The following is a 10,828-nucleotide window of genomic DNA, read 5'->3' as shown; positions in this document are numbered from 1 at the left end:
TCTTCGTTAAACACCATATTATTTTCTGTAGCCCATAGAAAGACCTGATCTACATCTGACTGGAGGTTTGCCGTGTCCTCTATGTTGCCTACTCTCATGAAGATCCTAGTGTCATCTGCAAAGAATGATACAGTGCTATAGGTTGTGTTCTGGTCTATGTCCGATATGAGGATGAGAAAAAGTACTGGAGCAAGCACAGTACCCTGGGGGACTGAGCTCTTCACGGATGATGGGCTGGATTTTATTTTGTTGACTATTACACATTGGGTTCTGTTGGTCAGGAAATTGTAGATCCATCTGCCTATTTTTCCGGTAATTCCTTTTGAACGCATTTTATGTGCAATAACGCCATGATCACATTTATCAAAAGCTTTTGCGAAATCTGTGTAAATTACATCAGCGTTTTGTTTGTCTTCCATAGCATCTAATGCCATATCATAGTGGTCCAGCAACTGCGACAGGCAAGAGCGTCCTGTTCTGAAACCGTGTTGTCCGGGGTTATGGAGATGCTGTGATTCCATGTATTTTGTGATCTTACTTCTTAGCACTCTCTCAAAATTTTTTACAATGTGCGATGTTAGTGCTATCGGTCTGTAATTTTTTGCTCTGCCTTATTTCCTCCTTTATGAAGTGGAGCTATCTCTACTGTTTTTAGTATATCAGGAATAACGTCAGTATCTAGGCTTTGTCTCCACAGAATGTGGAGAGCCTGCGATAGTGGTTTTTTACAGTTCTTGATGAATATGGAGTTCCAAGAATCCGGGCCTGGTGCAGAGTGCATAGGCATACTGTTTATGGCTTCTTCAAAATCTAGTGGGGATAGGGTGACGTCTGATATATGATTTGATGTTGGTATCATATCCATGAAAAATTCATTTGGGTTATCAATCTTTAGTGCGTTTAATGGCTCACTGAAAACAGAGTCGTACTGCTTCCTCAGTAGCTCGCTCATTTCTTTGTTGTCATCGGTGAAAGTTCCATCTCCCTTTCGCAGGGGCCCGATAATAGATGTGGTTTTTTATCTTGATTTTGCATAGGAGAAAAAATATTTCGGATTTCTCTCTATTTCACTGATGGCCAGCAGTGTTCTATTTTCATTAGTTGGTCTTTAAACTGCTGAGGGTTTGCCTCCGGTGACTTATATACAAGGACAATAACTACATTTAGAATCTCTATTTTGATTATCAGCACTTCCACCATATCATTTGAGGTGTTTAGCAGCTTAGTACAGATGAGTGTGTCTTTGATGTAGAGGCTGACCCCACCCTGAAGCCGGTGTTTCCTATCACATCTGAAAAAATTGTACTCTGAGATCCATATTTCACCATCATGGTAGTCCTTTGTGTGGGTTTCTGTTAGGGCTGCAAACACTGCATTTGCCTCCTGAAAGAGACTATCAATAATGTGAACTTTGTTGGATTTGCGTGTTTTTATACCCTGGATGTTGGCAAATATAAATGATGTTATCGTGTTAGTGGAAGTGCTGGATGCCTTACTTGGTGTTAATATCTGAGGCTCTGGTAAGGAGGCCACTGTGTTCGCGTCCAGGGTGTGTTGTTTTGGAAGCGATTCGTCCAGTTTTGGTAGTAGGACGGGTGTTATGTGATGTAGCACCTGTGTGCTTGTTGATAGTTTGTATTCCAGTCTTGTGGGTATCTCCCTTCCCCTCTGTAATCCTGTAGTGGTTCCATCTGACTGTTCCTCTCTCTTATATTTACTACTCTGTTTCTGCCGTCCTCTAAAAAATTTCCAGTAGTGTCATATTGATCTTCCCGTCTATAACGCTGTATACCTCTCACGTGGAATTCCGTACACTGAAGATTGAAGCATTTTTTGTCCCTAATTGAAAATTGACATAATTTAGGGTGGAAGTATCTACACCCTGTTCCAAAACGGCATGTACCCCTCTCCAACATGTTCCTGCATTTTCGAGGATGCAGAAAATGGCATTTTGCTCCTAATTTTTCATATTTGCATATTCCTTTAGCGTAGAATTTGCAAATATGTTCCGGTTTTGCGTTTTTCTAGGTATTTATATCTTTGTCTGTCTTGTCTACCTCTTTATTGGAACCATCTCCGTTTTTCGTCCCAATTCCTTCAACTATGCACCCTGTCTCACTGTTGCTCTCATCGTTTATATTACCTGGCTCTGCAATATTGCTGTTATTTTGTACCACAATAGTCTCCTCCTCCACACTACTGCTGCGGTTCTGTAAACTATCTGTTCCTGAGTTTTGGTCGTTATCCAATGTTGTCTTTTCCCAGTCCGCATATATCAACGGTAGCTTTTCTGTGAATGATAATCTCTGTGACTCGGGAATGTTTTTCATCAGATTTGTTATGTTCTCTAAGATTAATCTGTCATCTTTGCAAGCCCAGTAAATTCCTTGCCTTTCTGTGCATCTTGGAGATACTTCTGTACAGCCCAGGTGAAATCTTTTGTTACAGATGCAACACGTTACGCCTACGTTACATTTTCCCAGTACTCCCGAACACTCGCCACACCTCTCCATTGTCTGATGTATTGTGTTGTATTTGTGGTTCACTGTACGGATCACTTGTTGATGTCAGTCCTTTTAACTCTTTATAAAATGATATGTATATATTTATATATTTAATATTTATAATATTATATGTATACCGTATATTTGTAATATTATGTATGTTATTTTGTTCAAACTTTATGGCAGGTACTTAGCGTAGGGTAGCGAGGCTGGTCCCCCGGTTGGTACAGGTGACCTCTTGTTGTCCCAGGTTGATGTCACCAGTTTCCAGTTACTCGATTTATAACCACTGATGCCGCCTCTTGCCACTATTCTATATTTCTAGTATTCTATATTTATAATATTCTATGCACGATTTTCCTACACTTCCAGCTTATATGTTGTTGTGATACACGTTCCACTTCACTGTTCCCCGAATCACTGGTCACTATTTTTTCCTAATACACGCATGTACACAAAGCCTCGTTCACTGGCTCACACGTGGTCTCCCGTTTATTCTCTATTTAACGTAAAGTTCTATTGTTAATGACTATTTTCAATTTTCCAGCGGGTCACTATGCACTTTGTTATGTCTGTAATCAGTAATCCATGGCAGTAGTCCTACGAAATCCTGGTTAATGTCACGATTTTAACGGAGCGAGCACGATATGTCTTCCCCCTCCCTAGATCTCGACCTTACCCACCGCCTTTATGTCCAGTGCCTCACCCATGGCCCTCATGCCCCATGCCTCACCGACCGACCTCATGCCCAGCACCTTACCCACTGAACTTATGCCCAGCATCTTACCCACCGCCCTTATGCCCAGTGCCTCACCCATGGCCCTTATGCCCAGTGCCTCACCCATGGCAATTATTCCCAGTGCCTCACTTATGGCCCTTATGCCCAGTGCCTAACCCCTGGCCCTTATGCCCAGTGCCTCACCCATGGCCCTCATGCCCAGTGCCTCACCCATGGCCCTTGTGCCCAGTGCCTCACCCATGGCAATTATTCCCAGTGCCTCACTTATGGCCCTTATGCCCAGTGCCTAACCCATGGCCCTTATGCCCAGTGCCTCACCCATGGCCCTCATGCCCAGCACCTTACCCATTGAACTTATGCCCAGCACCTTACCCGACTGCCCTCATGCCCAGTGCCTAACCCACTGAACTTATGCCCATGCTCAGCACCTTACCCATCGCCCTTATGCCAAGTGCCTTACCCATGGCCCTCATGCCCAGCACCTTACCCACCGCCCTTATGCCCAGCACCTTACCCCACTGCCCTTATGCCCAGTGCCTAACCTATGGCCCTCATGTCCAGTGCCTCACACATGGCCTACATGCCCAGCACCTTACCCGACTGCCCTTATGCCCAGTGCCTAACCCATGGCCCTCATGCCTAGTGCCTCACCAACCTCCCAATCGACCTAATGGATCAATGGACACTATTGCTCTCTAGGGTGGAATATTGTTGGCCTCTAACAGCCCAATTCAGAGTCGGAAAAATTGTTGACCTCGAGCGTGCAAAGATCCATTTGCCGCTTGAATCCACTCTATAAGTCATCTTAATTATTGGGACCGATTAAAATTTCTTAATCTGTATTCTCTAGAGGGCAAGCAAGAGAGATACATGATAATATACACGTGGAAGATATTAGAGGGACCGGAGACCAGAAGGCATGGCAGAACGTGCAGAATACCCTCGTTGAAAAGCAGTGGTGCAATAGGTACGTTGAGTGAGAACTTTATCTACATTAGAGGGCCGAGACTCTTCAACAATAATGCTACACTTAGGGGGCATAACTGGCCGGCCTCACATATGTTCAAGAGAGAACTTCACGAACAACTCCAAAGGATACCTGATCAACCAGGTTGTGATTCATATATCGGGCAGCGATTAGCCGCATCCAACAGCCTGGTTGACCAGTCAACAAACCGGGAAGCCTGGTCGGAGACCGGGCCGCATAGCTGTTGATCCCCGGAAGGTAAGGTAATTATCAAAAGAAGGCACCGAACCGGGAAGGCTATGTAGCACCATCAAAGTGCGAAATAATCAGAGGGCGCTAAATATCACCAAGAATGCCAATACGAGAACAAAAACGCATAAGGCGAACGATATCAAAAGTATCCGATTCACCTAGAATTCTATCGAGGGACAAGTGACCGCGAGGGACGGTCGGAAAGCAAGACACACACTCGTCCCGGAAGTCAGGACATTCAACAAGTATATGCACAACTGTAAGAGGGACAACGCAATTCGGACAATAAGGAGCAGGGCGGCGCTCCATTAAGTGACCGTGGGTTAAGCGGGTATGACCAACCCACAGCCGTGCCAAAGCAGTTTTCCACCGCCGGTTACGGTGGTAGGAGGAAGGCCACGGGGACACACTACATTTGAGAGTACGCAGCTTGTTACCAGCCACAGAGGACCAACAACCCTGCCAACGGGCAAGAATGGAAGAATGAATAACAGGATAAAAGTCGGAATAAGGAATACTTTTACGGGAGATGGGACAAGAACGGATAGTTTCCTTAGCGGCAGCATCCACACGCTCATTGAAAGAAACACCAATATGGCTGGGAACCCAGCAAAACTCTACTGATTTAAATTTACTAGAAATAAGAAACAGCCAATGTTGAATCTCGATGGCCACCGGATGGACAGGATTAAAGGACCCTAGAGCCATGAGGGCGCTACATGTGGGAACCGACCTGTGAGATTTATATTTATTTAATTTATATGAATTTATATTTACGTTAATTTATATATTTCGATAGCAATTTGTATGATAATAAGTGGACTGTATTTCTGCAATAATCTCACAAATCGATCTTCTACACATTAGGGGGGGTTTATATTTAATTTATATATATGCAGCCAATCAAACTACAGTATTAACTACACATTGAAGAGGTTCCTTATCTTATTGTACAGCAGGCCTTAGTCCACCAGGTATAACCAGGATGTTGACACCAAATTATCCTCTTTGAGGTAGCTTCCATCACCCAGTAACTGGTGCACAAAGTCTTGCTTCCTCGTCTTGACCTGTCAAAAGGGCGCTAGCTGTACAGCCAGAATCCTAATATATGACAGCTATATCAGAGAAGTAAGTAAGTAATTATCAAAAGAAGGCACCAAACCGGGAAGGCTATGTAGCACCATCAAATACGCAAAATAATCAAAGGGCGCTAAATATCACCAAGGATGCCAATACGAGAACAAAAACGCATAAGGCGAACGATATCAAAAGTATCTGAGTCACCAAGAATTCTATCGAGGGACAGGTGACCGCCAGGGGCGGTCGGAAAGCAAGACACACGCTCGTCCTGGAAGTCAGGACATTCAAGAAGGACATGCACGACCGTAAGAGGGACAATGCAACTAGGACAATAAGGAGCAGGGCGGCGCTCCATCAAGTGACCATGGGTTAAGCGAGTATGGCCAATACGCAACCTCGCCAGAGCTGTTTCCCACCGCCGGTTACGGTGGAAGGAGGACGGCCACGAGGAAACACAACATTTAAGAGTACGTAGCTTGTTACCAGTAACAGACAACCAAGAAGCCTGCCAACGGGTAAGGACTGAGGAATGGATAACCGGGTAAAAGTCGGAATACGGAATGCCTTTGCGAGAGATGGGACAAGAGCGGACAGCTTCCTTGGCAGCAGCATCCGCACGCTCATTTAAAGACACACCAATATGGCTAGGAACCCAACAAAACTCAACCGACTTAAATTTACTGTGAACGAGAAACAGCCAATGCTGGATCTCGACAACTACTGGATGAACCGGATTAAAGGACCCGAGAGCCATGAGGGCACTACGAGAGTCAACAACAACCACAAAGGAAGACTGACAACGAGAAAGCAGGAGACGAAGAGCATAGAGAATAGCATAAAGTTCCGCTGTAAAGATGCTAGTCTCCGGAGGCAAGCGACACATATAAGTGCGATCAGGAAAAACAACAGAGTAGCCAACACCGTCCGCTGACTTAGACCCATCGGTGAAGACAGAAACGGAGCGGGAGTGAGAAGAAAAGTGCTCGAGGAAAAGGCGTTTTAGAACCGTAGGAGGGGTAAAAGCTTTAGTGATACGGGTCAAGGATGTACAAAACCGCGGAAGAGGGACCCTCCACGGGGGCAAAGAAGGAACAACACGAGGAGAAACATCAGAAATACGAACGGAAAGAGAATCCTGTAGGCGAGATAACCGGACAGAAAGAGGGAGGTGGTGAAGAGGAACAGGAACCGCAGGAGGGGTAAAAGTTAAAGCACGACAGAGGCGAGAGGAAGGATGTTGCAAGGACCGCGCAAGATAGCGAAGACAGTAGCGATCACGGCGGTCCTGGAGAGACAGGAAGCCAGTGTCAACATACAAGCTAAGGATGGGAGTCGAACGAAAGGCACCAGAACTGAGGCGCAACCCAGTATGGTGCAAAGCATCAAGACGGCGAAGAGTAGAAGGAGAAGCAGACGAGTAAGCAGGGCAACCATAATCGAGCTTAGACAGGACGAGAGAGGAATGTAAAGCAAGGAGAGTGCGCCTATCTGCCCCCCAAGAAGTATGGGACAAGACCCGAAGGAGGGTAAGGGCCTTAGAGCACTCAACATGGAGGTAAGAGATATGGGGAGACCAAGACAAACGAGTGTCAAGGAATAACCCCAAAAGCTTCGCGGAATCTTTGTATTCAAGGGGATGACCATAAAGTGACAAAGAGGGACGAAGAACAACCCGTTTCCGCGTAAAAGTCATGGCACAAGTCTTAGAAGTAGAGAACTTGAAGCCATGACCTGTGGCCCAAGACGACACGGCATCAATTGCAAGTTGAAGCCGGCGTTGAAGGAGAGGCGAATCATCACCCTGACAACAAAGGGTAAGATCATCGACATAGAGAGCGGAGAAGACACCAGAAGGAAGAGAGGAAAGAAGACCATTGAGGGCAACCAGAAAAAGAGTAGTGCTCAGAACACTACCCTGGTGCACACCTTCGTATTGCTGAAAAGAGGGAGAGAGAGCAGTACCAAGGCGCACCCGAAAGGAACGACGAGAGAGGAAGCTGCGGAGAAAGAGGGAGATGACCACGAAGGCCAAAAGAATGAAGTTGAGATAGGATATGATAACGCCAAGTGGTGTCGTAAGCCTTTTCTAGGTCAAAAAGGACGGCAACAACGGAGGTCTTCGCAGCAAAAGCAGAACGAATATAGACCTCCAAGTTCACCAGGACATCTGTCGTGCTGCGGCACTTGCGGAAACCAAATTGAGAAGGGGAGAGGAGGTGATGGTGTTCCAGGAACCACATCAGACGAACGTTAACCATACGTTCAAAGAGTTTGCAGACACAACTTGTGAGAGCAATAGGGCGAAAGTCCTTAGGGGAAGTACCCAGAGACCCCGGTTTGCGAACAGGGAGGACAACGGCATCGAGCCAGTCCTCAGGGACTGACGACGACTCCCAGATCCGATTATACAGACTCAGTAAATACTGAGACGTGCTCGGAGGGAGATGGCGAAGCATCTCATAATGAATACCATCGGAGCCCGCCGCCGTAGAACCGCAGAGGGCCAGGGCAGAACGAAGTTCAGAGAGAGAGAAGGGATCATTATAGGGAAGCTGAAGATGAGTGCAGAAATCTAAAGGACGAGACTCAAGGACAGGTTTACGAAGAAGGAAAGATTGGGGAAGATGAAGACCAGAGCTAACAGAAGAAAAGTGGGAACCCAGTTCGGAAGCGACCTGCAACGGGTCCGCCACAAGAGTATCAAGGAGGTGAAGGACCGGTGAAACATCGGGAACGAACTTACCCGCTATCTTGCGGATACGCTTCCAGATCTGGGCCAGAGGGGTTTCGGACGTAATTGTTGAGACATAAGATGCCCAACATTCACGTTTAGCCGTACGGATGGCCCTACGGGCCACCGCACTCGCTTTCCGAAAGAAAAGAAAAGAATCGGTCGTCTGCCTACGGCGGTGCCTCTTCCAGGCTGCACGCTTACAGCGGACAGCCCGAGCACAGTCCGCATTCCACCAGGGAACGCACTTCCGTGGACCCCGAGAGGAAGAGCGAGGAATAGAGCGGAGGGCAGTGTTGAAGACAGTGTCATGAAAAAGGAGGAGAGCGCGAGAGAGGGGCAGAAGGGAGAGGTCAGAGAGAGTAGCACTGAGGGAAAATAGGGTCCAGTCCGCCTTAGCAAACTGCCACCTAGGGAAAGAGAGAGAAGGGTGAAAAGAGAAAAAGGAAACAAGGATGGGGAAATGATCACTTCCATGGAGGTCATCAAGAACCTGCCACGTGACATCTAAGTAAAGAGAAGAAGAGCAGAGAGAAAGATCAAGACAAGAAAGGGTGCGAGTCCGAGAGTCCAAATGAGTGGGCTCACCAGAATTCAGAAGAGACAGGGAAGAAGAGAGGAGAAACGGCTCAAGGAGGCGACCCCGGGTATTCGTCAGAACGTCACCCCAAAGAGAATGACGACAATTGAAGTCACCCAGCAGGAGCACAGGCTCCGGCAAGGAGTCTAGGAGGTGTTTCAAATCAGGAAGAGAGAGCGGGACACTCGGGGGGAGATAAATGGAACAAACTGTGTACCATTTCCCCACAAAGATACGAGCAGCAGAACAATGGAGAGGCGAAGGAAAAAGTAAAGGAACAAAGGGAACATCAGCCCGAATCAAGAGAGCAGAAGAACTAGAAGCCCCAGCAATGGCTGGGGGGGGGGGAGAGAAAGGAATTGCCACGAAAACGACCAGGACGAGCACCAAGCATTGGCTCCTGGAGACAGACACAAAGGGGCGAAAACCGCGAAATCAGAAGTTGGAGTTCGGGGAAATTGGCGTAATAACCTCGAACGTTCCATTGAAGAATGGACAACGACGAGAAGAGAAAGGACAAAAACAGAGAACAAGGAAGAAACAAAGGCGAAAGAGCAACAGAGCACGTTAAAGAATATCAGGGTCGGGATCAGGGTCAGCAAAGTCAGGGTTAGGGGGCATGGGTAAACTGAGCAAAGACGGAGGGAAGGAAACGGGAGAACAGATCAGAGGTGGGCGGGCAGGGTCCGGAGGAGGAGGAGGAAGAGGAGGAGACAACGGAGAGGAGCAGTCAAGGACAGCAGCAGGAAGAGGGGGAGTAGAAAGAGGGGAGCTTACCCCAGCAAGAGCAGCAACCGAAAGGGAAGCAGGGGCCAAAGAAACCTCCATAGCAGGAACAGGGGGCGCAAGCACTGAAACGGAAGGGGAAGGAGCAACAGAGCCAGACGGAGGAGCCGAGGAAGAAAGCGAAGCCTTCTTACCCGCCGGGGAAGAGGAAGGAGAGGAGCCAGGCTTACGCTTCTGACTTAAAGAGACCGGTGTCCCAGCAACTACGTACCGGGCAACGGATTCCAGTGTCTCAACAGGAGAAGCCGAACGAGAGCACACACGACGGCCGTTAGGAGAGCAATGGACATCCGCCCGCACCGACAGGCGGTGGGGAGAGCCGATAGATGGAGGAAGAGGATGGGAAGGAGGATCGGAGGGGGACGAGGAAGAAGACACAGAAGACACGACAGACCGGGTAGAAGGAAGGGGAACCCCAGACAGAGGACCAGGAGGAGGATCCTTCGGGAGAGAACCCAAAGGGACAGAGGAGGGGGCAGTGGGCGCATTAGGGTCCAAGGCCCGGAAACGGTTGTGAGTCTGAGGAAGGCGGGAAGGACGAGGAGAGGAAGAGCGCAACACGCGAGCATAAGAGATATTAGCATAAGGCGGGAGCCGGCGAACCTGGCGCCTCGCCTCAGGAAAAGATAAATGCTCCCGGTGCTTCAAGTTGAGGACGGCTGCCTCAAGCTTGTAATGGACACACGCACGGGAGAAGGTAGGATGGGCCTCACCGCAGTTGAGGCAACGAGCCTGGGGAGAAGTGCACTCCGACTTAGAGTGACCTTCGCCACCACACAAAGGACAGAGAGAGACAGTCCCGGAGCAGCGGAGGGCACCATGCCCAAACCTCCAGCACTTGTTGCAGAGCCGAGGAGAAGGAATGTACTCCTGGACAGAGCACCTGGCACCAGCAAGAATGACAGAGGGTGGAAGGGTCCTACCATCAAAGGTAATCTTCACAACTCGGAGGGGTTGACGGCGACTACCACGAGGGGGACGAGTAAACGTGTCCACCTGGAGAATAGAATGGCCCTGGGCAGCGAGGATATGTCGAATATCGTCGTGGCAGTCGCGCAGGTCCCGAACACCAGTCGCAACATGGGGCGGGAGCAAAATAGTGCCAACACTGGCATTCAACTGAGCGTTCTTCGAGACCCGAACGGGGGTCTCGCCAAGGCAGGATAAGGCAGCCAAGCGGGAAGCAGCA

Source organism: Procambarus clarkii, unplaced genomic scaffold (genome assembly GCF_040958095.1).
Source record: "Procambarus clarkii isolate CNS0578487 unplaced genomic scaffold, FALCON_Pclarkii_2.0 HiC_scaffold_100, whole genome shotgun sequence".
Classification (NCBI taxonomy): domain Eukaryota; kingdom Metazoa; phylum Arthropoda; class Malacostraca; order Decapoda; family Cambaridae; genus Procambarus; species Procambarus clarkii.
The sequence above is the reverse complement of the archived record's forward strand: the minus strand, read 5'-3'. Positions refer to the sequence as shown.